Source organism: Pinus tabuliformis, chromosome 3_2, assembly GCF_031772625.1.
Source record: "Pinus tabuliformis cultivar Carrire ecotype Pingquan chromosome 3_2, CPIR1, whole genome shotgun sequence".
In the NCBI taxonomy this organism is placed as follows: domain Eukaryota; kingdom Viridiplantae; phylum Streptophyta; class Pinopsida; order Pinales; family Pinaceae; genus Pinus; species Pinus tabuliformis.
This window is the reverse complement of record NC_142302.1, coordinates 1,132,472,208-1,132,498,877: the sequence shown is the minus strand read 5'-3', so window position 1 is coordinate 1,132,498,877 and position 26,670 is coordinate 1,132,472,208. Positions and strand designations below refer to the sequence as shown.

The following is a 26,670-nucleotide window of genomic DNA, read 5'->3' as shown; positions in this document are numbered from 1 at the left end:
TTGCCTATTATAACAAATTTGACATAATTACCTATAACAAATATGATAAGGCTCACATTCAATCATACATATGCTATCATAACAAACAATAAAATTATATTATTTTACTTTTGCATTTACATGTGTGTAGAGGCACGTTGGCCGAAAGCCAAGTTGGCCAACAATAAAAGTCAAGGATATAATAAATATGTTGTACGGTCTTACAATTAATCTCAATAAATGGAAAATGACTAATCTCAATAAATGGAAAATGACTCGCCAAAACCTTTTACAAATACTTAGTTCACTCAAACATTTACCAATTTAGATTATGGCATGGTATATTTATGCATATTTAAATTTTATTAAGTTGGTGGTTGTACAGTGCCATTAATATGTACAAGTATATATTATCATTACATAAATGTAGAAAAATTAGACATATTTGACATTGGGTTGAGCGTTAAACCATTTTCATTATGCCTTAATAAAATTGGTGGTTGTACACTATCATTAATATGTTAAAGTACATATTATCATTACAGAATGAAAAATTAGATTAAAATTATTTTTTAAAGATAAATAATAAATTAAAATCATTTAATTTTTAGTAAATTTAAAATTAATATCTAACATCAATACTTTTTAATTCATTATTACCTGCGGCTGAGAATAATAAAACCCAAATTTTGATTGATTCATTGAATGGCAGTTGAATCTATTATTTTATAACCTAAAAGACTTTTATGATAGAACAAAACAACTATATTGTTTTTATGGCCACTAAGGGTTTGAATTTGGCGTCTAAATCCGTGCTTAGTGGGACGTCTATTTTGCGGGCGTTTAAATATTTTTAACAAAGAACAAAATCCATAAGTTCACACGCCTAATCCTTTTAAGATTATCTCAAGTGTCTATGGATTTTAGATTTATGAATATTTCGGAAATTGAGGTTTTGAACTTTGTCATCTATTTAATATTTAGGAATTCGTTATGGAATTTATTTAATTTTTTTTTAAAGTTAAAGTTTAAATATAAATAAAAAGTAATAATCATTTTTTTTTAACAAATATAGTGTAATATTTGAATTTACACTTAAATAAAATAAAAATAAATATATTTTAAAATAATGTAAAATATATTATAAACTTAAAATTAAAATTTATAAAAATTAATAATTATTCTCTAAAATATTTTAAAATAAATAAATTAAATTTTTATTTATGAGACATATATTTTATTTAAATAACAAATATTAAATTAGTTTTTTAAAATATAATATTCAACATTAAAATTAAAACAATATTAAATAAAATTTTTAAAAATCATAATTTCATTTTAACTTTTAATATTAATATAAATTTTTGAACAATAAATTGTAATCATACTTGGTTCTATATGGTTCTATCTTCTTATTTTTTATTGGCATTAACCTTGATCCATCTTAACTCCAGATCTTTCTTTGATATGCAAATCTCTTGCATGTCGGGCTCTTGGTAGATTCAGAGTTAAGATGGATCTAGGTTGGTTTAATTTCCCCTTTAAATAGGCTACATTCCAAATGAATACCATGGATCAATACCCTGGGCCATTTTTATTTTTATTATTATTTTATTCTTATAGGGTTATTTTTATTTTATGTTGACCAAGTTAAAATGTTAACATTTTTTTTTTCTGAATGTGACTAAATCTATTATTATACAAAACAGAGATACATAAAGATTACAATGGGCAAGGCTATGAAGTTTTGCCTATCAGCGCTTTCCTTGCCCTGCTTCCATTTCCAAAATTGAGCAGATTCAAAATTGGAATTTGTTGCTTGACCACTGAAGACATATTAACAGAACACATAGTAACAGAACAGACACCAGGGCCATGGACTGACCCATACAAAGACCGACAGACACCTGGACTATTACAGCCGACACTTGAACAATTACATTCGACACTTGAACAATTAAAGCCGACACATTGACAGAGGTGTAGATATCGCTTGGCAGAGTCATACATTGAGAACCCAAGAAAAACAGCAGAGGTTACCGGGGCGAGTTTATTCGTCATCGGTGGTCTGGGGCGCCTCTTCAATTCGGCAACCGAAACGGAGCGTATCTTCGGAGTCGGAGAGCTGGATGACCGCGTCCGGGCTCCCTTCTGGTGCTGGCTTGCTTGGACCAGCAAGCGTTGAAGGGCCGGCAGCATGTTCACAGTTAGAAGCTGGGCGCACAAGTTCAGAACCGAGCACACGTCCAGGGGCCAACCCACTGGTGCCTACCCCAACCGGAAGGCAAGCGACAGGAGATTCCTCTCTGCTAGAGCGAGGCCATTCCGGTAAAGGCTCTGCCTCTATGTTCTGAGAGATGCCCGGCTCAACCGAAATAGAAACGATCAGAGTGGAATTAGCTTGAGGGCAGGGGAGCCGATACCTGAGCATTGGGAGCTCCTGCTGACCCTCCTCTGAACTTGGGTTTCTGCCATCAAAACCACCATCCTCCTCATTGCTGCCTTGGTACCTCTGCGGCATTGATGTTACTTCGATGGAGGAGGAGGGCGAATTGTAATTTTGCTGCTGCGAGAGGGCCCTGCCTCTGGTTCCCCCTCGTCTGCTGCCCATCCGCGGCCTCTCCCTCGGCATTTCTGAATGCGGCCTTACCCAAGCACCCCGAGCTCCTCCCGCTATGAAAACCAACACAATCTCAGCACCGTTGCAGGGTGTGTTCTTTCCTGGCTTAGAAACCAGCGTGACGCATCTCAAATCCTTATGCTCATTGCCTTCTGAGCGGAGCAAGGCCTCTGCACATTGCTTACCCATATTCCCCTGTACACTGCACATTCCTTCCTTAAAACGCTCCACTGCATCGATCTCCATCCCCCTCCCTCGAGCCGAGAAGACAGGCATTAATGCCTTCCTCTGTCTGAGTTCATGCGTATTAATAATCCGCTTATCGTGGTACCCTTTGACGCCGCGGGCCTGCCACTTGCCCACGTGATGGCTCACGCCATTACCACGTTGCCATTGCACCCGCATCCGGGAGGATGAGGTCCTTCTGTGCCAGAGAGATGCAGTCATTGTTAAGCTTGTCATCTTCGGAGGTATCCAGGGATCCTGCAAAGTATAAAATACCCTGAGAAGCACCTTGGTTGGCGAGTCTATCAGCCACGTTGTTCGCTGTTCTTCTTATGTGCTTGAAGGTTAAACTTTGGGGAGTTTGTAGCTTTTCCTCCAAAGATTCCAACCTGCTTAGTAGCCTCCAGCTCGTGGCTACCTTGACAGCTGACGTACCTGCCTGTATTCTTTGGGCAGCATTGATAAGGATTAAGGAGTCTCCCTCCACTTCCAAAGGGAAGTATCTGTTCTGTTCTGCAAGGCATAAGCCCCTCCATAATCCTTCTAATTCAGCTACATTGTTGGTGTCTTTGCCTAGCGAGCCATAGAAAATCTGCAGTATTTCTCCTGAGTGATTTCGGAAGAGTCCTCCATAGCCCGCGAGCCCTGGATTGCCTTTGGCTGCACCATCAAAGTTTAACTTATAGGTAGCATAAGCTGGAGGGGACCAGCTGGAAGGAGAGGCGCTGCTGTTAGAGGTTCGGGTATTTTCCTTCGGTATTGCTGAGAGGTTTATGTTCCATGCCTTCAGAATCCTACATTCCAATGGGGAGTCTGGCATATCTGTATCCGACCAAGATTTGATGGCAAGTGTTTCTTGCAGATGTTTGTTTAAGATTAGCCATAAGGCCTCGATGGACCTGGAAGAATTGTTGAAAATTCTATGGTTTCTTTCCTTCCAAAGAGTCCAATATATGAATCCTGGTAAGAGGCTCCACAGAGAGTTGAGAAGCTGACTCTTGAAGGGGGATTTGACCCAATTCCTTAAATTCTCGGTTATATCTTCTGTCCTGGCTTCTGATCTCATGTTGCAACTTTCAACTTTCCTCCATATTTGCGCTGCTAACGGACAAGTTTCCATGAGGTGACCGATTGTCTCAGAGTGAATGTTGCAATTCGGGCATCTTGATGGCCCTACGAATCCGCGCTTTACCAGGTTGTCCCATGTGAGTATTCTTCTTTTGCTGAGCAGCCATAGGAAGGTAGAGATTTTGGGCCATATTCCTGGTTGCCAAATCTTTTCCCAGATGGGGTCCTTATTGAGCTGATTTTCGGAATATCTGAGCTGGTGGGCCTCTTTGGTGGTGAATGTACCTTTAGGCTTATGTCCCCATCTGAGGCGATCCTGTAGAGTAGAGTATCGAATTCTTCTGAATGATAATTCTTGATCTATGTCCTCATAAGATTCTCCTAGCCAAGCTCTCTGCCAGAGGCTAGCTTTCTTCCAGGTTCTGAAGTCGGTGCTTGCGGAATGTTGCCAAAATTGATTAACATGAGTAAGGTGTGCTTGCTGCATTTTCTCTTGCCAGAGGGGCTTATGAAAAACTGTGGCGAGCCTGGGGAGCTGCTGCCACGAGTCCTCCCAAAATCTTGCCGTAGTGCCAGAGTGAATTTCCCAGAAGCTATGTTCTTGAATGAACTTGCTGTGTGGTTTGGCTGCGTTCCAAATGGGTGATCCTTGAGTAGTGGAATTGATTCGGATTAAATCAGACCATTGACTGCCTGGTGCATATTTGGCCTGCCATATTTTGGCCCAAGGTGAGTTGGGCTTGGTGATCCAATTCCACCACAATCGAGCTCCCATAGTGTTGTTGCTCTGGATAGGGTCTCGTAAGCCCAGGCCTCCTTCTGACTTGGGTTTGCAGACGTCCTGCCAATTTACAAGCGCCCATTTTCTGTTAAGGCCCGAAGACCCCCAGAGGAAGTTACGCTGAAGATTGCGAATAGATTTTAGAATCCATTTTGGGGCGGCCAAAAGAGAAAAGAGGTACAATGGCATGGCCTGAAGGACCGATTTGATTAGGACAAGCCTGCTGGCAATGTTGAGAGCCCGGTAAGTCCACAGGGAGAGTTTGGATTCTAGCTTATCTAGAAGAGTCTGCCAGGAGGAATGCTTGATAGCTGCAGCGGCTAGGGGAGCCCCTAAGTAGGACGACGGAAGCTTGGAAATAGTGAATTGCAATATTCGGGCTATGTTCCTTTGAGTGGAGGGGGGGGTGTTGAAGAAATAGAGCTGGGATTTCGATGCATTGATGGAGGTACCTGAAGCTTTGGAGAAAATGGAGAGCAGGGATTTAAAGACAGAGGCTTCTTGTGAAGATGGGTGTCCAAATAGCATGGTATCGTCAACAAATTGCTGGTGGGATTGAGGTGGAAGGCCATGCACAGAGATGCCTTTGAGCATTTGAGATGAGACAGCGGCCTTTAGCAGTCTACCCAGCCCTTCTGCCATAAGGACAAAGAGGAAAGGCGACAGAGGGTCCCCTTGTCTTATGCCTCTAGATGGCCGAAAGGGATGAGAAGGAGAACCATTTAACAGAACCGAAAAGTTTGGAGAGGAGATTAAATTGATGATCCATCTTGTCCAAGTGTGACTGAAGCCAAAAGCTATAAGCATTTTTTGTATATAGTTCCAACTAAGCTTTTCAAATGCTTTGGATAAATCTAGTTTTAGAAGCATACCTGGCTTTTTTAGAATCTTGAGAGAGTGAATCACCTCATTTGATAAGATGATGCCGTCCATTATTTGCCGCCCTTCAACATAACCTGTTTGTTCCGGCGAAATGAGTAAGGGTAGGAGAGGTTTGAGCCGATTTGCTATGACCTTGGTGATGAGCTTGTATATGACATTGCATAAAGCAATGGGTCTGTAGCTTTCCGGTTTACTTGGTTCAGCACATTTGGGGACTAATGCTATGAAAGTAGTATTGAGAGCTGGAAGAATCCAATGCATGCTTCTTGATTCTTCCACCAGCTCCCAGACCTCTTCTTTGATTAACTCCCAGAATTCATGGTAAAAATTGGCGGTGAAACCGTCTGGCCCAGGGGCTTTGCCATCCTTGAGCTGGTTCATCGCTTCTTCAATTTCTTTTAGAGATGTGGGCTGAAGCAGTTTGTTGTTGTGCTCATCAGTTATTATTCGAGGAATATGCTGAGTGATGGCTCGAATTTCTGCGTCCCTGTTTCCTTCCGGTTCTTTGAGGATGTCTTGAAAGTAGTTGGTTAATTCCTTTTCCATGTCTTCGTGGGCTTCGACTCGCTCTCCTTGTTGGTTGGTGATGAAGGTTATGCTATTGTGCATGCGCCTTTGGATAGCTGTTCTGTGAAAAAAATTTGTGTTCTTTTCTCCCTCTTTTAACCAGCTGATTCGTGATTTTTGTCGCCAGAGTATTTCTTCTTGTTTCCTCCGTTCTTCTAATTGATGCCAGAGGATATTCTCTTGTTGGGACTGTTCCTCCGTTCGGCCTTCTTTGATGATGTCTTGCTGCAGTGCTTCCATTTGCTTTTCCAACCTTTGTCGATTCTCCTGTATGTTACCAAATTGTGTTCTATTCCAGTTCTTGAGGACTTGCTTTAAGTTTTTTAACTTTTGATGGAATTGATACATTTTGGCTCCTTCTGGTGGCCTGTAGGACTTCCATGCCTCTTCTACTATTTGCCTGAATTTTGGGTTTGTAAGCCAAAAGGCTTCAAAGCGGAAAGGCCTATTGCATCGTGTACCAGGCCGAGACCATTGAAGCATTATGGGCCAGTGGTCCGAACCTCCGTGGGGCAAAATTGATGCATTGAAGTCTCCTCCTAGATGGATTGCATTGTCTGAGAGGAGGAACCTGTCAAGCCTGGAGGCAATATGATTGGTACCGCTGCGCTTGTTAGTCCATGTAAAGATCCCATTGGTGGTTGGAATGTCCATTAAGTGATTGTCCTGTATAAAATCTCTGAGTCCTTTGCTGTCATTTTCTAATCTTGTTCGTCCCCCTGTCTTTTCCTCCAGCGATTGTATGATGTTGTAATCTCCTCCACTAATCCAGAGCGGGAACTGTCTGTGCTCATTTAAACTGGAGATCGTGTTCAACAGATCTAATTTCTGTTGAATGCTTTGCGGAAAATAAACATTTGAAAGGTGCCCATGGATATTTGTTCCTATAAGATGAAAAGATGCTTGAATGAGGAAATGGGTGGCGTGGAAGTCGTAAAGAGTAAGGATCTGTGGATTCCATAGAATGGCTAATCCACCCGAAGCCCCTGAGGCGTCTACTGACATTGAGCTGCTACCGGCCCAAATCTTGTTGCGTGCTTTGTCCATGGCAATTGTGCTGCTTTTGGTTTCTTGAAGAAAAACTATAGAAGGTTTTTCTTGTTGAATCAAGTTCTTGATCATTCTGATTTTTGAGGGGCTGTTGAGTCCTCTCACATTCCAGGAGATCAGCTTCATAGTAATTGAGTTGTAGGTTTGTAGTACTTGGTCAGCTTAGGGAATCTCCCTGATTCCATAAGCAATTCTCCCACTGCAATGGTTCTCTGCAGATCCGTTTTGCGTCCCCTCTTCTTGGTTTCTTTGAGATTCTTTTTTATATCCCATGGACTTCCTCCCTGTATGCCGAGATTTTTGTTGTGCTGTACCTTGGCTAGGACTCCTTCTAGCCGATCTATTTGCCAGGGAGGAATGGTATTGTATTCTTTTTGCTTACAGGCTGTTTCAAGTTTTAGGATATCAATTCCTTCTAGGATAATGTTCTCCGGATCTTGTTCCATGTTGCTAGGGGTATTTTGTTCATCTTCCTCTGTGGTGTTCTGTAAGCTTAGCGCTAAAGCTGCATCCATATCCATGTCAGAGTCTGGTTGCTTGGAGTTTAATATTGATTTCCCTTTGCCGGCGGATGGGTTACTGGGATCTGAGGCTACCTTTGGGATGTCTTCAAAAGGTGGGAGGGGAGATTGGAAAGAGCTAAGATTGCCTGAATGCTTGAGGGTCTGGGGATTGAAGGATGAAGAGGGCTGAAAGACAGAGTCCATAGGTTCTTCACTGGGAGGATCTTGGTTGGCTAGAGGGGAAAACTTGTTCCGTGAGTCTAATCTGGAAGAGATTTCTGGGGCTGCCTGATTTTTCTTGGTGTGCCTGCGGCGGTTGGGGATTATGGTAAAGCCTTCTGAATCTGTCCGGGTCTCAGAGGGAAAGGCTTTGGATTGCTGATTAAGAGGGCAATCCCTAAACAGATGCCCATGCGCATGGCATTTACGGCAACGGAAAGGGATGTGTTCATAATCAAGAGTTTGCTCCCATTCAAAATCTTCGTGAAAGAGACTTACCGTGTCTGCCAGAGTCTTGGCGAGGTGCATCTTAACACAGATCCGAGCATAGGATGTGTATTTGCGCTTCTTTGTTTCCTCGGCGACTTTGATGAAGGTCCCCAGTCTGTTGCCAATGTCTGCAAGCGTTTCTTCCTTCCAGTATTCCACAGGGAGCCCGTACATTCTTATCCATACGGGAGCCCAACTGAAGTCCTCTTTATCAGGGTTAAATCGTGGCTTCCATTCTGTGAGGTACAGTCCGGATGAGTTGAAGAAGTATGGGCCACCCTCGAATACCTTAGTTTTGTCCTCCAGGCAGTTAAATATGGCTGTGAAGAAGCCTTTTGGACCTAGTTGCAGTGTAACTTGTCCCTTAGGTTTCCACTTTGATTCGATCCAGCCATTCAGGGCTCTTTCTGTCGGCCAGAAGCCCAGGAATTTTCCGATCAGGGCATGGTCCTGCATGTACTGTATTTCTCCATTGATTCGATGACTGGGCAGTTCTATCCTGATGCGTTCTGTCGACTTTGGAATGCATGTAGCCGAGGTCGCCTTTGGCTGTGACGAAGAGGCGTTTTGGCACTTTTCAGTTTCTGAGTCTGTGGCTGCAGGCTGATCTGCATGGATCTCCTTGTCGTTGGTCCTCTGGCCTTCGTGCTCTGTTTCGCGGTTTGTATCAGGAGTAGTCAGCGGGGTTTTATTCGTCTTCTCGCCGGCTGAAGGGGTATTCGAAGGAGGGGGGGCAGAGCCCGCCCCTCCTGCTGGCTGCGCCATGGAGGGCCTTCAGCAGTGAACTGGCGGCTTAGCGTGATCCGTCAGGTACGAGCAGGGTGCAGGGTTCTGAAATGTCTGCAGGTCCGCAGGCATCCGTAGGGTTGCGCCTTCGGTTCCTAGATAATTCTTACTCCGTTTTTTAACATAAACCTAGCATTGATCTATGTTGTAAGTCCATTTAAAATTTCTCTTGCATCCAATCTAAAATGTTAACATTACATTACATTAATTTTTTTATTTAATTTAATTTTTATTTTATGTAATTTGATTTAGTCAAAATGTTAAACATTACATTATAACATTTCTACCATATTATCATAAATTGATTCTGGAATAGGGATGAAATAATGTCCTATTAATTTTATTTATGCCTATTGATAATAGGTGAATCTATTGTAGTTTTTAAAAAAAGAATAAACAAACAAGTACATATTTTATTTCTTATGACCTTTTAAAAGAGACTAAACAAACAATTGAGGTTTTTATAGTACGAAGGGTGAGAATATCTTAAAGGAGGAACTTCATGGATTGAAATATATTATATATAAATCCATTATGTTGATCCATAAATAACTATAATCTAGAGTCTTATCTCTTGAGTCATTCAATAATCACATTTAAAGTTTGTTGCCGAACTTACAGGGCTTATAATCCTTATTTATTGAATTTATTGCAAATTTTAGCATTGTATCCAAATGTGTATAGATATATGTCAATGCTACATTTTGTATTGGCCTTATGTTCATGAGGATGACAAGAACATAATGTCTCGAATATTCTCTTTAATTTTTACAATTTCACTGACATGATCTATTTATATTATGTAATTGGAGTAATTTAATGTTGTGACAAATTTAATATGAAGTTCATATAAAGATTAGTCAAATGCAACTTCAACTTCAAATTGATATCTACATTTTATCTTCATAGGATGACAAGAACACATTGACCCAAATTTCTCTTAAATTTGTTATAGTTTTAGTATTCAGAGTATTATATATGTAATTGGAGTAAGTTGGTCTTGGTGTGACAAATTTAAAGTGAAAAACATATAAAGATTAGTCAATTCCAACTTCAAATTTGATACCTAGATTTAGTAAAATGACAAGAAAAGAATTACTTGGATCTACCTATAATTTATTTTAAAGTTTATATTGTTGGTTTAAAGCACATGGTATTAGTGATACCTGGTATTGAATTCATGGACTAAATGTAATAAACCTTTTAAATAGGCTTGAGATATTTCATTCTAATGTGCGTGGAGGTGAACAACTCAAAGTTCCTCGAGGAGAACAATAAATTTAGCTCACTTAACAATATTTTATTAATGTATATCACTATAGGTTGTTGTCAAAATATGGTACTATTTCTTTTCACTTGTCAAATAAAAATAAATAATTTTGCATGGAATCATATAACATATCACATATTTTTTAACCTATGTTATATTACACAAGATTATCATAGACATCTTGCAATATCAAAGATGTAGAAATTTAGGAAGTAGGATTGGTTTATTTTGGTTTATGTTTGATTTCTGGATAAGCAATCATAATGTGATACTCTCTATTGGGTGAACTAATTTTCAAAGGAATAAGAAAAATAAATGTGGCAATTGGAAGAGGGATAACCATCTTTGAATATATTAGAGAAACCTGATTGTAGGTAGAACCATCTATGAAAAAATACACACCAAAAAAGCATATACCAATCCCATAAATTCCAATAAGATTTCCCTTTTTAACTCAGAAAAATATTCAAATTGCAAAGTTCTATCAAACAAATGGGTACGGAGGGATTTTTGGTATCACTACTTTAAATGACACTCTACTCTAAAGTAGCAAACAAATAGACCCAAAAATCCTTGGAAAATTTCTTTAAGACCTAGTCAGATATCTCATGCACACTAATGGGAGTTGATAGGTTCAAGATGGTGTGGCCAATTTAACAATACCAAGTTGAATATTTAGGTACACAAAATGCGGGGAACCAAAAGCTATATCAAACATAAAGTGCATAGTGCCTAAGATTTTCCCCAACTGTTTTTTTAGAACAATGAACATAAGCATCTGTAGATGGAGGACAATGAATACAAGCATTCGCAGATGGGCCCTGATTCATAGGGAGCAATGGCCTTTATCTAGGATTTTTAAGGTTGTCAACATTGAAGTGTTATTACAAGAGATAGAACATTGAGTTCTAACACATACTCTTAGAAATTTAGTCTGGGTTAGATAGTTTGACAAACAACTCAAATTCGTCCCCCCGTGATCTCATCTAGTCTCTAATTGAATGACCTAGAGTAACCTGCCATTCTCGGTTAAAGATCTGAATCGATAAGAGGATATACAACATATGACACTAAGGTTTAAAACCTGCTTGCGACATGAAGTTTTGTGGTGATGATGACTCATTGATTATTTAAGGACCCAATAATAGAGGCTCAAATCTTTCCTAATGGACCGATCTATCAAGTGAGGCAATTGATATCCTCTATTACATAATCACAGTCCAAATTGAATGGAAAGGAATGATCAATGAAATGGCCTCAATAATGGTGGCTCACATCAATGTTCTAGTCATGATAAATTTTTTTTTTTTAATACAATTGACAGTTAATTCTCAAAGGGAAGGGAAAAATCCCTTGGTTAGGTTAATGATCTTTTTTATGAAGCTTGTTGGGGTTGCAAGATGTGTTTAAGAAACATGCATGCACATGAATAAAAAGGAAGTTTGGTGTGGAGGGCATCGAAAAATTGAGTGCAATGTTACGAATAAAATATATAAATAATATAAATATAAGTAACGAGTAATTGTAATAATAATTAGTAATTAGGTTGAAGAGGCATGTCTAAATAGGACATGACTCTCCATGAAGAGACACTTGCTTGATATATAAGCAAGCCTCTCATTCTCATTGTAATCCATTCATTATCATTCTTATTCACACATTTAATATAATATTTGTATCCTCATGGATATCTTTATATTCCAAGTCTTTTGGAGTAATTAATTTGTAGAAGGAACTTTGTTCGCTTCATTTGGTATCAGAGCACTCGATCCATTGGCCGCTTCACTGCTGCACAGAACTCGTTCTCTAGTCACCGGCCCTTGGCCATCAATCGTCATCAACCTTGTTGCTATCATAATTGAAGCGTTTTGCTACACGTTGGGAGATTCTCCATTTTTCAGGGCTTTCACCATTTTTAAAGAAGAAGAAAAAAAAACAATTATATATATAAAGAAAAAAAATATAGAAAGAGAGTCAAAATTTTAAAATATATATATAAAGAGAAAAAAAAGGGAGAAATTTTATTTGTTTTTTTCTTACCTCACAGCTGCCACAATCCACGTTCACGGAAAGAAGGTTGTTGACTGACAGTTCCCATAAACGCCGCCTGAAACAGCACGTGATGTCAACTGCTCTGCTCTTCCCAAAACAACGCACCATTGTCGCTGCTACAGACAACCCGCCACAAGAATTAAAAAAATAAAAATAAAAGAATTAAAAAAAAAAAGTCACCGTCGAATTATCGACCCTCGAACACCACATCTGCCTCTGCTCCGTGTACATTTTTCACTATTCGTCCACTACCTATCCGCGTTCTGCAATCAGCGTGCACTGCCTCCCTGTCGTGCTTTTCTCTGTCACTTTTATACCACCCTTCTCAACAACCCAACACCATTTGCAGCAAGCTTCTTACTCAGAAAGAAGTTGCAGCTCTCAACAACCCCACTTTGTTCGCTGAAACCTTTCCACACCACTCCGCCCCTGTCATGCTCCACATGCTCCTCCACATCTTCGTTGCGTCCACACCATGTCTGCGGTTCTCTACATTATACGTCGTCTAGTATCAATATCGAGAGTCAAAAGAATGACTGCGGGTTTTGTGTATGCTACCATGCGAGTTATTTACCATTAAACAAACCATACGTCGTAACGTTTAATGATTAATCAATCATATGGTGGGTTGAATTTAGTTAAAGTCAACCATACGTTTAATCGTTCATACAGTGATGGATTTAGTTAAGGTATAACCGTATATATATGTTATATAATTTATAATTCTATAATATATATAAATTATAATTATATAATATATATAATTTATAATTATATATTAAAAAAATTATTATTATATAAAAAAAAAAAATTAAGATTTTTTTATTTATTTAAAGGGTGAACAAAAAAAGAAGAGAAGAAAATTTTAATAAAAATAAATATATATATATATGAGAATATTTGAAATATATATATTAAAAAAAGGGGAGATAAAAGAATTGAAAAAAAAAATATGGAATCTCTAAGTAATGAACAAAAACAATTCCAAAGAGATGTAGAACAAGCAATCACAATACTTAAGCGACAATATGCTGAGGAGAGAAAGAGAAGGGAATCCCTATTCCATTCTCTACGTCCATTTTACCGAAAAGATGCAGCTAAAAGATCAAGAGAATGGCAAAATAGTCAAAATCTAGCAAAACAAGAAAGCGTTAGAACACAAACATAAAGATCTTGTGGATATGCATTACAAAGAAATAATGGAAAAGGACGAAGAAATTTCTCGTCTCAAAGACCACGTCGAAAAATTACTGGCACAAGTGAAGAAGACTAATGTCACAAAAAAGGAACTCGAGAAACACTTATCAGAACAAGAAGAAGAAACTTTGTGTTTAAAGAACCTTAATAAAATTTTATTAGAACAAATCAGAGATCTAAAAGATGAAAATCTTAAAATTCAAAACACTCAAAATAAGGTTGATAAATCAGAAATCAAAGAGCTTTTATGTCTGACAAACCATAATTAAAGTCTACTCACTCAAATTAAGAAACTTAAGGAAGAAAGCATTAAAAGACAAATTGGAACAATTAACTCAAGAAAAAGTATCGAAATCTCCAGTCGCAACAGTTCAAGTTGAAAATGAGGGAACGAATACCGATCCAATGAATATGACAACTCAAGAAGACAAGTTACTTGAAGAAACGACACACTTAGATGTTGCAGTTCAGACAATGAACATCCCCAGTGAATGTTTGGTGTCGAACTCAACAACATCATCCCCTGAAGTAAATAAAAAAATTTCCACACACCTAATAAGGGAAAGTGAAGTCCCATATCGACATTTGAATCATGAGATTAGGCAACTCAACCAAGCTACGTATCGAGACCATCCAGACTAGAAACAACAAATTGATGTTCCAGAAAATAATGACGTAACATCAATCCTGTCTTATGCCGACAAGTCGTTACAAAATTCCAGTGATCAGAATATTCCATAGAAGATTAATCTAGGATGGTCTAATCCCTTCTCAGTGCGACAATTTTGTTTGTCACTTAGAATATCATATCAACTTGTATCGACGAGGATGACTATTCTAAGAGAGAAAGACGTTCGACGTTGAAAAAGAGATCGAGCCTTTTTCATTGACAAGCTTTGAGGACAAAGCTTTTTGAGGAAGAAGGCAATGTTACGAATAAAATATATAAATAATATAAATATAAGTAACGAGGATAATTGTAATAATGATTAGCTAATAATAATTAGTAATCAGGTTGAAGAGGCATGTCTAAATAGGACATGACTCTCCATGAAGAGACACTTGCTTGATATATAAGCAAGCCTCTCGTTCTCATTGTAATCCATTCATTATCATTCTTATTCACACATTTAATATAATATTTGTATCCTCATGGATATCTTTATATTCCAAGTTTTTTGGAGTAATTATTCTGTAAAAGGAACTTTAATACAATTGACAATTAATTCTCAAATGCACATCTAGAAATAAGGGAAGGGAAAAATCCCTTGGTTAGGTTAATGATCTTTTTTATGAAGCTTGTTGGGGTTGCAAGATGTGTTTAAGAAACACGCATGCACATGAATAAAAAGGAAGTTTGATGTGGAGAGCATTGAAAATTTGAGTGCAAAAACCACAAAGGAGTCATTGACAGTAAATTGGTTGCCATGGATTGACTATTGCCCACATTTTCATATATTAGCCTAACAATGGGTGATCTTTGTTCTTCGATCTTAAATGCATATGGAGAAGCTACTAATGCAAAACTAAATATAGGAAAACTCTTCTAATCCTTTACAAATGGACTCCCGTCTATAATATGAAGTTATAGAAATCTTATCTCATGTCAGATTAGGTTAAGTTGCTAGGTCATTATTGTGGTCACCAAACATACTTCAAGAAATTCAGAGTTCCATTGGCTCCTTTATGGAAGAAAATATGAGCTATGAGGAGAAGGGGTTTGTGAAATGTAGTAGAATAGTTGTAGGGTTGGACCTTCATGAGGGGCTAGCAAAGGAGATCTAATACATTTAGGCCCTATCACCCACATGCAAATGTTGGATAATGAGTATCCCATTCAAATGATTAAAATGCCACATATATGAGCATTTGGTGCAGTGAGTACCCTAAATCTTAATAAGAATTGTGTGGGTAAAGAATTTTATGCATACAATATTTAGTGAGGTTATAGATAACAGTGCTATTAATTTATCAAAGGTTTCGAAAATGGAAATTAAACATCATACCAAAATAGAGGAAGATACACAAAATTTGGCCTCCATGATGAAAGATGGAATTGTCATTAAGTTGGGTCTACATGGTGATCGTGGGAAGGACAAGGATGCACCTTCACAATCCAAAGGAAAAGTGCAAATACAAATGTATAGCTGCAATTCCCCTTTGATTTCCTGTGAAAAATTGGACAAAGTAAGGCTTCCTTTCTCCTATTGTGTCACCTTTATAAATCCTTAAAACACAAAATCAAAATTCTTAATTCAAAATCATTTGTTTTATTTAATACATATTTTTAAAATTATTTTAATGTCAAATGTGTATAATAATGACATAATAGTTGTATAGTTTCAAGGAACATGGTTTCATGTGGTACGAAAAGTGTTTTAAAAATATTTCTTATAAATTGGTGACTTACTCAACACCTAGATTTATATAATGTATATGGATCGTATCCTTGATCCCTTCTAAGTGACAATATAACTCCTACTTGTTGAAGTAGTTCCATAAACATGAGGGAAGGAATAAACCATTGATAATTTGTCCTTATGTTTTTAAAAATAGAGCTGGGTTTGTAAATTAATATAAGAAACTATATTAATTTAACAATGGCATACATTAACATTTACACTTCCAATTTCCCATCATTCAAATATCTATTTTTTCGCTTGATTTAAATGAAAGATATAAATCCCAATTATAAAAGGTTAGTGGAAACAACATTAATATTTCTCTTTTATTCAAATTGGACTACATTGAGATCGCATAACATATCACATCATTCTTCATCTATAAAAGGTTAGTGGAAACAACATTAAAATTTCTCTTTTATTCAAATTGCACTACATTGAGATCGCATAACATATCACATAATTGTTCATCTATGCTCTTTTTTCATATACTATCGACTTACAATCGTTTCCTTTGCAATATTTGATGCAATTGCTAGTCTAATTAAGTTACACATCAAATTAGTGCATAAGATACACATAATGGAACAAGAAACCCACTTTGATCCAAAAATCTAACTATATCAAAATATATATACCTCTACCAACCCTATTCACCTCTAAATTTTGAAAACTATGGATCTTCAACTAGTCTTCTATTTGCTTATTATTATTTATTCCTTCATTTTTTCTTCTTTACTACCTGAGACGGATCAGGAACAGGATACACAGAAATAGGAATATCTATGAGGGTATTTGCTTTTGCACCAATGTTTTGTTTAATGATTGCCACTCCTGTCCTCTACGTGATAAGATAATGTCTCTTCTTCAGGCATTGCATCAATATATACTTTACTGGTCTCATCAATCTCCTCTCCCAGGAGCATCAAAGACAACTGAGAGACAACATTTCCTTCTATCCATCGCCGTAAGGGACGAGCACCATAGACCTGCGGGTACAACATTATTCATTTTAAGGTTATACACAGAATTGTTGGGAATTTCTGGTAATTCCAAACAAAATGAACAGAGAGTAATACTCTATTTTTACCACAAGATCAAAAATTTGTTTCTAGAGCACAGAGTTTTAACAACACACACAAAAGAACTTTGTATTCATTAATAGACTGCCTGTTACAACAACAAAAAAAGGTCTTCCTCTTCTAGAGGGATTACAACAGGCACTCTTCAGCTCCACAAAAAAAATTGCTTTGTCTCTGTTTTGAAATTTTACACTGCTATGTCTAAAAATCTCTTCATTCACGTTGCTCTTTACAATGGCGCTCAGGCTGTAATATTTCTGCACTGTTGTGCATTACAGACTCTGTCTTCCCCTGAAAAACGTTACACTACTGTGTGTAAAACTTTCAATACATATGCACTGTTGCATCTCACATCACCTCTCTATCACTGCAATGTTGTGCATAAAACAAATTCTTACATTACTCTCGCGCTATTGCGCATTACATTTCATGTTCTCTCAACAAAACAAAATTACTCTCGCGTTGTTGCGCATCACATTACAATTCAGTTTTAATGAACCACAAAAACATACGCATTGCGTGCTCCCTTGCAAGTTCTCAACGAACAACAACTAAAACATATTCACACTGCTGTGTGCTGCGTTTTCATATTCACCAACAGAAACTATACTCACGCTGCTGCGTGCTCCCACTCATTTCTCAAATGAACAACCACAAAAGAAAGACATTCGCGCTGCTGCGCATTACCCTTGCATTCACACTTCTACGCTGCTGCGTATTCTTTTCATTACATTACATTGCTTATACAATGAACAACAAAACATAACTATTTGTTTTACTTGCCATACTTCCCGTTAATTAAAAATAATAAAATTAAAAGGTTTTACCAACGTTTACCAACCGGAGTAAATACATTAATTACTTCACTGAAACTGGCGGTCAAACAAAAAATTTTACTTCACGTCAAATTCATTTGTTGCAGGCCTGTACATTGACTTTGGTTTCAATCGACGGACATCAATCTTGATTTCAATCGGACGGTTGTCGAACCATATCGCAAGCCCTTTTCTGCTGAACTTTATGCTCCGGGGAAAACTGCTCTGACAAAACTGCTGTCCACGTGTCTGCTGCTGGGTGTTATCGCTGCCCCTCCGGAAAATACCACCGTCTCATGAAAAGCGATGCGATGAACACTGGCGGTTTTCTGGAATATAACGCGGCAGTTTGAAATTACATTTCAACACTCCCCTTTAATTTCAACTGCTGGGTTATCAGTCATACCCAGACATTTCATCAAAAATTCAAAACTTTTCTGTCCCAATGGTTTGGTCAAAATATCAGCAACCTGCTCCTTCTCTACTCTTATGACAGATTTAATTCCATATCTCTCCCCTATAAGAAGATCCATATGATAGAGTTCTACCAGGGTCTTCATCAAATCTTCAATCTCTTCCTCTGTCATATTGACAAGGGTGTTGGCAGTGAAGCCCATCTCGGCCATCTTGGCAAGAGTTACGTATCGAACTCCATACTCTTTAAACAGATCTTCAAGGAACTTCAATTCCTTTCTCCCATTCATGGGTTCTATCCATTTCCTATCCTTAATTGCTTCTTCGAAATGAACAGGGTCATCAACATGACAATATAAAGCAAACAAAGAGTTCATACCTTCATTTGCTGCCTCTTGTTCATAAATGTCACTTAAATTTCTAAACTTCTTACCTCTTTCATTTGGTGTGCAAGTGCTTGAAGAAGCACTTGAATTTCCTCCTTGTGGTGTGCTCGAAGAAGCACTTCCATTTCTCCTCAATGGTGTCCCTTGCTGCCCTTGTGTTGGTGCTGCTGTTTGGGGATGTATTTCAGCCATCTCCTCATCATCTTCATCATGTGACAAAGAGTTTTTAACATTCATTGTCTTCTCTATGCTTCCATCCCAAGCTTCCTCCTCAATGAACTGTGGTTTTGTTGTCTTCACTTTCTCCATGCCTTGATAGGCTATCTTGAGAGTTTGCCATGCTTCTTTGGATCTCTCGGCTGCTGCTATCCTTTCAAACACACTCTCATCCACTGCTCGATACAAGAAGTAGAGGGCTTTACAATCCTTCTTCTTATTGCTCTTCAACAAACCTTTCTCTGCCTGAGCTAAGTTATTAAACTCATTTTCATCTGTTGGTTTTCCAAAACCATCTTCAACAAATTCCCATAAGTCTTGTGAGGAAAGCAAAGCTCTCATAGCTATTGCCCAAAAGTCATAGTTTTTCCCATTAAATTGTGGGAGCTGAGTATTAAAGATACCTATGCTAGTGCTAGCTCCAACCATTCTTGCACTCTTAACTATGCTTCAAAATACTTGACTATGTATTTAAAATCACCGACTGTCTTCAACAGTAACACAAAAAACTAGCTTGAGAAATACCTTGGATTCTTCTTGACTGAGTCTTCACTCTACTGGAGAAACTGCTGCAGCAAGAAATCCTTCCTTCAGCTTCTTTGACACCTTCAAAGAGCCTGGACAAGCTCTGATACCATGTTGGGAATTTCTGGTAATTCCAAACAAAATGAACAGAGAGTAATACTTTGTTTTTACCACAAGATCAAAAATTTGTTTCCAGAGCACAGAGTTTTAACAACACACACAAAAGAACTTTGTATTCATTAATAGACTGCCTGTTACAACAACAAAAAAAGGTCTTCCTCTTCTAGAGGGATTACAACAGGCACTCTTCAGCTCCACAAAAAAAATTGCTTTGTCTCTGTTTTGAAATTTTACACTGCTATGTCTAAAAATCTCTTCATTCACGTTGCTCTTTACAATGGCGCTCAGGCTGTAATATTTCTGCACTGTTGTGCATTACAGACTCTATCTTCCCCTGAAAAATGTTACACTACTGTGTGTAAAACTTTCAATACATATGCGCTGTTGCATCTCACATCACCTCTCTATCACTGCAATGTTGTGCATAAAACAAATTCTTACATTACTCTCGCGCTATTGCGCATTACATTTCATGTTCTCTCAACAAAACAAAATTACTCTCGCGTTGTTGCGCATCACATTACAATTCAGTTTTAATGAACCACAAAAACATACGCATTGCGTGCTCCCTTGCAAGTTCTCAACGAACAACAACGAAAACATATTCACACTGCTGTGTGCTACGTTTTCATATTCACCAATAGAAACTATACTCACGCTGCTGCGTGCTCCCACTCATTTTTCAAATGAACAACCACAAAAGAAAGACATTCGCGCTGCTGCGCATTACCCTTGCATTCACACTTCTACGCTGCTGCATTTTCCTTTCATTACATTACATTGCTTATACAATGAACAACAAAACATAACTATTTGTTTTACTTGACATACTTCCCGTTAATTAAAAATAATAAAATTAAAATAGTTTACCAACGTTTACCAACCGGAGTAAATACATTAATTACTTCACTGAAACTGGCGGTCAAACAAAAAATTTTACTTCACGTCAAATTCATTTGTTGCAGGCCTGTACATCGACTTTGGTTTCAATCGACGGACATCAAACTTGATTTCAATCGGACGGTTGTCGAACCATATCGCAAGCCCTTTTCTGCTTAACTTTATGCTCAGGGGAAACCTGCTCTGACAAAACCGCTGTCCACGTGTCTGCTACTGCTGGGTGTTATCGCTGCCCCTCCGGAAAATACCACCGTCTCATGAAAAGCGGTGCGATGAACACGGGCGGTTTTCTGGAATATAATGCGACAGTTTGAAATTACATTTCAACATCCCCGACTTCAGCTCTTTCATTATACTTACTAATTTTGATCTGAATTGCACACGAAAGAGGAAGAAGCGTCTCCAGGACAAAGAGTGATGCAGGGACATGATTACTGGGGTTGGGAACACATCCCCTAGCAAGAACGAAAAAAAACAAAGTGATTGTTTTACTTACAAAATCATAGCCTTTCCAAAGAATAAAATCCAAAGCTGCATCTATTACTTCTAATGTGATACCTCTCTCAGCGAGACGAATCTCTACATCTTTCAACTGTAGTCTAACAACTTTTTTGAGCTGATCATGAAGGAGAGCATTAAATACAACTATGTCATCGAATCTGTTAAACAGCTCAGGTCTGAAATGTGTTCTAACCTGCCACAAAATTCATAGAAAGGTGTGTCAGAGCACCGCAGCCACCTTCATGATAACCATATGAAAAAGATGCACAAACGTAGTCCAGACAATGCACATACTTCTTGCATAACGTTCTCTCTTGTTGTTTCTAATGTTGTGTGGCCAGACAATGCAGCAAGGGTTCTGTTCCGAGATTGGATGTCATGATAATGATTGTGTTTGAGAAGCTAACTGTGAGACCTTGTCCATATGTGAGTCTACCATCATCAAACACTTGAAGCAAAATGTTGAGGACTGACTTGTGTGCCTTTTCAACTTCATCAAAAAGGACAACACTATAGGGCCGTATCCTTACTGCTTATGTTAGTTGCCCCCCTTCTTCATAACCACAGTAACTGCCATTTCAAAATCAGACACATCTAACCATTTTAGGTCTGTGCAACAGCAAATTTATTAAGAAAAAAAATTAAATAGTTTCATTGTGTCAAACAAAAAAAATTAAATAGTTTCATTGTGTCAAACAAAAAAAATTAAATAGTTTCATTGTGTCAAACAATTTCCATTGACAACATTTAACTTTTCACGTACCCATGGGAAGAACCTATAAGCCTTGAAACTGAATGTTTCTCCATATATTCGGACATATCAATCCACCTATAAGCCTTGAAACTGAATGTTTCTCCATATATTCGGACATATCAATCCGGATCAACTGTTTTTCGTCATCAAACAATTCAGCTGCAAGAGCCTTTGCAAGTTCTGTTTTCCCAACTCCAGTGGGCCCCAAGAAAAGGAAAGATCCAATCGGTTGTTGAGGCCTTCCAAATCCTACCCGTGATCTTAACACAGCTTTGGCAACTGCGTGAACTGCCTCATCTTGTCCAACAACTCTTTCCTGCAACCTTGCCGACAGACCTATCAGTCGCTCTTTCTCATTCTGACCGAATCTTCTAGCAGGAATACCAGTGCAGTGACTCACAACCTGCGCGCATCACATAGTTATGTATCCAAAACATCACCCACTACAGCTATCATTAATGGTTAAAAAATTTTCGGTCAATCATATGCAATGGAAGGCATGTTTAGATACTTAAAATTTAGACGTTTAATGTACCTCTGCAATCTGCTCAGGTCCCACACATTTTGTTAACATGAATTTTTCTCCCATAGCACCTTCACGTTCAGCAATTGCATCGTTTATTTGTTTCAGGTCCCTTTCTTGAATATCAGCAACTCGTACTAAATCCATCCTACGTTCTAGTTCTTGCAGAGATACCAACAATTCCCTACGCTTCTGCTTCAGTCCCAGGATTTCAGCCACTTTCTCTTTTTATTTCTGGTATTTCATTTTCAATGGTTGTAACAGTTTCCGGGCTGTTCTGTTATGTTCCCACACGTCCCTTCATGTATTTCTGCTTTTTATATTTCCTTGATATAAATACATCGTGATTTTTCTTCTGAAAAAAAAAAATATCTCTCACTTCATCAAGCTCCGTGTGAACTTACGCTTCTGCTTCAGTCACAGGATTTCATCCACTTTCTCTTTTTATTTCTGGTATTTCATTTTCAATGGTTGCAAAATATCTCTCACTTCATCAAGCTCCGTGTGAACTTGTCAGAATCAAAAGAAAAAGAGTATGAGACTAAGGGTTTTCAGATCTATTTTGATGATGAGTGACGGTGGATGGCTCGAAATGTCGATTCTAAAAATAATAAATAGGATAATTCTAAGAAAAAATTCTACCCACAATACAAATCGCAGCGCAAAAGCCTCAAAACAACAATGAACACCCGTACATACCCAGAAGTTTCAATACATATCTTTAAATCCGAGCATAGCCATAATAATAAAAATGCCTATAACCTAAAACAAGACAGCCAACTTGCCAAGAAAGTTGCAAAGTTATCTCCGCGAACTGACCTCAACCAAACGAGCTTTACTTGCTTTATCCTTTTCTCTTTCGAGGGCATGTAGCTCAACTTCTAGTTGAATCGTTTTCCTTTGAAGGGTCTCGATTTCTTCAGGTAGACTGTTTAGTTGCACAGTTACAGTTGCACATGCTTTGTCCGGAAGACACCACCCTGTTTCAGACAAACAGATTGCAAATCATTTTCATAAAGCCCAAAGGGGTTCTTGGTCACCCAAAAATTAACTGCGGAATATGTCAAAACTTTTTGACAAGTTAAATACTGAGTTATACACATATTGCATCCCGAATGATCACGTATGGTAACACTCCAGTTTTTAATTCCAGATGGGCAATGTATATGATAAAAAGGCAAGATCTAAACGATGTAATATTTAAATATGGTACACCGAATATTAATATTAAAAAATTACATCATTACACAAGGAGAAGGACAAAAACATGGGAGGCTATGGTTCCACAAAGGGCATAGGAAGCTGAAAAGGAGTTTACTTAGTTAATTTTCAGTGGCTTTACTTATGTTGGGCCAACTTCGGTTTAACTAATAAATTCGAAGTATATTCTTAGTGACATTTTTAAGATCCTTCTATGTTTTTACATTATAGCTTTTTTTTTTCGTAATAAGTGATTATGTACTGCTGCAAAGCAATTTCTTCCTTACATTATTTGCAAACTTCTCATTGAACTTGAATAATGCTTTTCTTGTATTAAAATTCTCATAAACCATGAAATGTCTTCTTATAATTCATTAGTCATCGACTTTGTTTGTCTTACTGCTCTTGGTTTTCTCAACTCCAGTTGTTCAACTAAACCATGAAAGCTCTTATAGAACTTGAATAATGCTTCTCTTTTATTAAAATTCTCATAAACCATGAAATGTCTTTTTATAATTCATTAGAGTCATCGACTTTGTTTTTCTTGCTGCTCTTGGTTTGCTCAACTCCGGTTGTTCAACTAAACCATGAAAGTTCCTCTTAATGCTCTTGGTTTGTTCAACTCATGTGGTTCAACTATGTTATGTTAATTTTGAGAGGTTTATTCATTCAATTTTGTTTTTCTTAATATTGTTGGGTTTATTAAGCTCATCTTTATTTTATTAAATTTTAATGGTTTTACTAAGTGTTGGCCTGTTTCATTAGATTGGGTTTACAAGAGTTTTACTAGATATGGACTCTACTCCAATGGGTTTGCCCTAGTTCATCAATTTTGAAGACTTTTATTGTGTTGGGTGGCTAGTCAACTTCTCCTGGGTGAGTTGTGTTCAATTAATTTTCTTTGCTTAGCACAAATAAGTTGATACATGTTGATTATCATATTTCATTAAAAAAAAATTCTAGAAAATTGTAATTTTCAAATTTACAAAATTTGATTCAAATAAACTATAGTTTTTTTTACATATTTATTAGATTCTTATTATCAATATGTCTTATGTAAATATTCATCAACACTTTGTTTTGATAATACAAATTACACAAAATATTATTACATTATAATACAACCAAAATATATTTTCAATGTTTTTATTATAAAAAGATATACAACCAAAATACAATGTAAATAGGTAAATGAAATAAGTATTGGGGTTTTGAGAGTGCATTATTTTTTAATAGCCCATTTAGCACTCATTGCATCAGGTGATGCTCACAGGGATGAAGAAGTAGGATTGAAACTACTATGAAGTTTTTCTCGCAATCAAGCCCACTTAGGTTGCTACCCCATTTGCAAAACCTTAGCAAGTATTGTACCTCATGAGTTCATATAAATTTCCCTTCACATTTTTGAATTAAATATTGGAGTTTTCGCAATGCATTATATTAGATATCATTTTGAAATTCAAGTACGTCAAGTAAATCATTCATCTATAACCATTATAAAAATATATAATAATAAAATTTATTTGAAAAAAACAACTAATAATTTAACAACTTACCAATAATGTATTTACTTGATAATTGAGCGGCAACTACAAGCGCGTTGTCCAATATTTTGACTTCATGATGAACTTCGTACTTTTCCTTTAGACCACGAAGGATACGGATAGTATCAGTCACGCTAGGTTCAGCCACATCCACCTGCCCCAAAATAGTAATAGCAGTAAATTATTAAGACAGAGCGTTATAAATGCATAAAAGCCAAATGAATACTTGTGTAAGCACTCACCTGCTGAATCGTCGCTCAATTGCAACATCTTTCTCCACACAATCACGGTACTCTTCTGGAGTAGTCGCTCCAATGCACCTAAGTTGGCCCCGAACAAGCATTGGTTTTACTGGATTATTCCACAACCAAAGCCTAAAATTAGTCACTTAGAATAATCCTTAATCTACGTTAATAACATATATGATTATTGGTTGAACAAAGTGTTTAATCATACATAAGCGAAGCACGCTTCTCTTACGGGTACCCGGAACCGAATGAATTCCGTCAATAAAAAGAATAACTTTTCCCTGTGCATCTTCCACCTCTTTCAGTACAGACTCAGGTCTCTTTGTAAATTTATTGTTATTGCCACCAGCCTCAAGGGCTTTCATATCCAAGGCTATCAACCTTACATCTAGCAAATTGTTGTGTAAAACCATTTGAAAAACAAAACTAATTAGTTTCTCTATCAATCTCGCAAGCTGAAAATAATCCTGCAACCAAAAATGCACTGAAACATTGTACACGTGCACAAGCACCCTTCCTACAAACTAAAATTTGCAAGCGGTGGAAGCATATAAATATATGCAAAAGAACTTACGTGGGTACATCCCCCCTAGCAATCTTTTGTGCCACGCCTTCAAGCACAGAAATCGTTTCAACACCAGGCTCTCTGGTGAGCACAAGATTGCTCGTATTCCTCTGAGACAAAATCATAATAACTCTATGGATCTCTTTATCTCTACCAATGACAAGATCAAGCTCTCCAGCAATTTCAACCAAATCACGGCGATATGTTGTTTTCAAGTTTTGACATTTAGCACTATCCACCATTTGTACCCTCCTATATATATATATATATATATATATATATATATATTATTAATATTGAATGGCCAAATGCTTGATAACGAAATGGAGAAACTCCAAATTCTTGTAGAGAAATGCTTCAACGAAAACAATGTTGATAAATTTGACAGTCAAAGACCTAGATCAGAGAACGCATGACTCTGTGTAGCGGTTGAGCGACCAGAGGATGCTCTGATACCAATGTAACGACCAAAAGTCGTATACGCAACGTAAATATTATATTAAAATACTTCATAGACAAATACATCCATTTTAGGACAATAAATGTAAATGGTATATTATATAAAAGAATTGATGTAGGATGAGTACAAATGACAATGAGGGTCCTGTATAGATAGCCAGGTAAGTACCCTTTCACGAGCAAGCATGTCTCTAAGACATGCCTTTTCATTATTAACTAACTAACCATTAGTTACTTTACTTATTATTTATTATTATATTTATATTATTATGATTATTATTTATTATCTACTTTTATTTATTTTTACATAATTTATGTTCATAACATCCTCCAGAATCAAGGAACAAGGAGTATAGGGACAATGACAAAATGCTTTGTAACACCAATGCCTCGATGAGACCTCTGTGAATACATATACATATTTATATAATCATAATAACATTATTATGCCATGATCAGTGGCTTGAAGTTAGGATTAGCCCTCAGCCACATGGTGGGGCATGTGACCTAGTGAAAGGGCTAGGGGTTAAGGCATAGGCTTTATGGG

At 37.4% G+C, this 26,670-nt stretch overlaps 1 pseudogene; it reads right to left on the bottom strand.

Annotated features, from left to right (window-relative positions):
- LOC149184682 (chaperone protein ClpB1-like) overlaps positions 1-25,906 on the bottom strand; it is a 65,385-nt pseudogene extending 39,479 nt beyond the window's left edge.
- Positions 25,907-26,670: the final 764 nt, after the last annotated feature.